Raw genomic sequence first — 3078 nt, 5'->3', positions numbered from 1 at the left:
CTTCACATGAGATCCTGCACAGGACCAACCTCTGGCTCTTCACATGAGATCCTGCACAGGACCAACCTCTGGCTCTTCACATGAGATCCTGCACATGACCAACCTCGGCTTCATTTGCATCTGGAAGCTTGTAAAGCTGTCAGGCTCGCTGCTCTTCACTGCTGGCTGGCTAACAGATCTTTTTCTTGTCAAACATTTTGAAGTGTCACAGCCAGAAAAATCACAGGTGTGACGAATTTTGATGAAAAAGTCGTTTCCTTGAGGTTTTGCAGTAAGTTGTGTGCAGAATGCGGCAGAACGAGTTCACCCTGCTGTTGACTGAGGCTCACAATGAGCCGCTTCCTGCTAACAGGAAACTCACCTATCATCACTTTATGATTCTTCTTACACAATAGAAATATTTTCATGTAAAGGTTTTTCACAACTTTGGCCAAAATATTAAAATCCAAATGTTTTCCATCATAGACAGTGACAGTAAAGTGTGTAAACGTCTAATTAGCATATTAATTGCATTGTTGTTTTGTTCTCTGCCAGCTTATTTTCACGGTTTGCTCTTCACTCCACCTGCTCTCCATGTTTCTGATATGAACCCAGAGGAGCTTCAGCAGCAGAACATTTTATCGGTTTTTTCCTGTGCAGTTTGGTGCTTCAGCAGGTCTTTGGTTTTTATTCTGAGACCATCTGTACATTTTGGACCAGAACCCGTCTCCTTCCTGAGGGAGGCGACGGGTGGGACTGTTTACAGTTAGATAATGTTACTGTCATAAAATACTAATTTATTTGTTGTTTTTTAAACCTTTATCAGGTTTCCTATAAATGTGGACCACACTGCCAGTGAAGAAATGTAAATAATGTTTTCCATTTTGTATTTATTTACTGAATTGGTCCATCGGTCCGTCCGTCCATCCAGACTCTCCTCAAACTGGGAAACGTCTGAGAGTTTTTCCTCGATGCTCAAACCTCTTCAGGCTGCTGCTCGACTCGTTTGCTGCTTTTACGTTTCTGAAAAGACGCTTTCCTTTGTGGTTCGTGTCTGCTTCTCCTTCCTGCGGTTGGATGCGTTTATCTGTTCTGCATTAATTGTCGCCACCTCGTTCTCATCTGCCCCTGGGTGTGAATATCTCGTCTTCTCTCTCCATCCTCCTTTGTCAGTTTATCTTCTCACCTTGCCAGCAGAGCTGCACGTCTCCCACTAAGCTGCCTTGTTGTTCGTCTCTTAATTCTTTTTTTAGGTTTCGTTTTATTCGACGTGTTCTCGCCGCCTGTGAACCTCTGGAGTATTTCTGTTCTCCTGGGTTTGTGGAACAGATTTACGTTGAGCTCGCTCTCTGTCAGCTTGGTTCAGTTCTGGATATTTCCTAGAGAATTATATAAACTTCTGTGTAGTTAAAGTTCACACTTTGCACCCAGAATGTTTACAATTAAAGCTTTAAACCCAAAGTGGATTTTAATTGTTTCATTATAAAAGCCAAACTGCGACTGTCAGGGAAAGTTTGCATCTGAAAACATGATGATGTTTTTCTGAATCTGTTCGTTCTGAGCCAAGAGGGGAAAAATGAACCTCTGTGTTTCTAGTTCAGTGAGACAAAAACAGAGAATCAACAAATATAAAAGACTTTTACCTAAAATCAAACTTCTCTCTGTAAGGTCATAAAGACTCCTCCACAGGATATTTACCTATTTGTGTTCATTAGGCATCACCAGTTTTGTCATTTTTACCCACAGAGGAGGAGGAGGAGATGTTTGCACCTGGATGCCTCTAATGCATCAGCAGAGCTGCAGTAGGAGGAGGAGATTTATGGTTTATGCCTGCCATATTCACTTTTTCCCTCTCCAGAACCCAGATTAACCAAGTCCTAATGCAGCAGCTCAGACATCGCCGCGTCAGTATGGAATCAATAGCTCATACTTTTGTGAAATTGAGTTTTGGAGCGCAGAGGGGAGGCGTGGAAGGCTGGGAAGCTGTAGAAGCAAACAGCAGTTTAATTTTACAGCAGAATTACGACCCCGCTTCTCTGCGCTGGCATGCTGAGGTTCTGCTTCCTGCTGGGAAGAAATGACAGCTGCTGCTTTGAGGCTTTCAGCGACACTTTGTCCAACGCCGGAGGGGAAGAACACCGGGGAAGGTTTGGACACGGCGTCCTCAGAACGGCCAGAACCACTCAGCATGTTCTGCTTTAGTTGACCCCTGGAAACATTTCCAATCTGAAACACGTCAAAGGTCGACTTACATAAGTATTCATACCCATTGTTACATTACAACCATACATTTCAACACAAATAAGAACATAATTGTAAATTTGCTGTGTTTTTTTATACGGCCCTCTTTATGCTGATAACCTTCAGAAATGTGAATAATAAACGTAGCTCAGTTTTGAGAGATTTAATTTCAGTATAAATCAAGTTGTTCCGTTTCTGGACTCAGAAGAGTCCAGTTTTGGAACAAAGAACCTCTTCCTCACTTTGGTTAGACAAACCAACCAAACCCTTTCAGCAACCTGTTCCCCTCCTCGCCTGTGGGGGCGCTGCACCAAGAACCACCTGCCCCTTTTATCCTTTATGCCCCTAGTGCCCTTTTTGAGTTGCTGTTTTTTTCTATTTTAAATATTTTTATTTGTTTTAATGTGTATGTCAGAAGGCCTGCTTGTGCCCCTCAGCAACAATGTTTAGCTAAATATAATAATTTAGCAGAATGAACTAGTCTGGCTGCCCTCAGTGTAATAATGACTCTCAGAGCCTCCATGTTCGGACATCGGATCTGTGCCCTCTATCAAATTATGGGCAAGAATATTTTTATTCACAAACCAAATACGCTGGTTTGTGAATAAAAACGTAGGTGATGTTGACGTCAGAGAAACTGTTTGTATTTATATTTTTGTAATTGTCCTCGCAATAGCGGGAAAAAAACCTAAACATAGAAATGGTTCAGCTGTGAGAAAACTTCTGACTTTAACTTAGTCAGGCTGCTGAAAGCCCGGTTCGCTATAGAATGAATGTCTTTATATCAGACATCCTGATATAAGACACGGTACTGAGACTGTCACTTGGTTAATCTGACTTTGAATAAAACGGACTGGA

The sequence above is a fragment of the Poecilia reticulata genome, linkage group LG1, assembly GCF_000633615.1.
Source record: "Poecilia reticulata strain Guanapo linkage group LG1, Guppy_female_1.0+MT, whole genome shotgun sequence".
Lineage (NCBI taxonomy): Eukaryota > Metazoa > Chordata > Actinopteri > Cyprinodontiformes > Poeciliidae > Poecilia > Poecilia reticulata.
The sequence above is the reverse complement of the archived record's forward strand: the minus strand, read 5'-3'. Positions refer to the sequence as shown.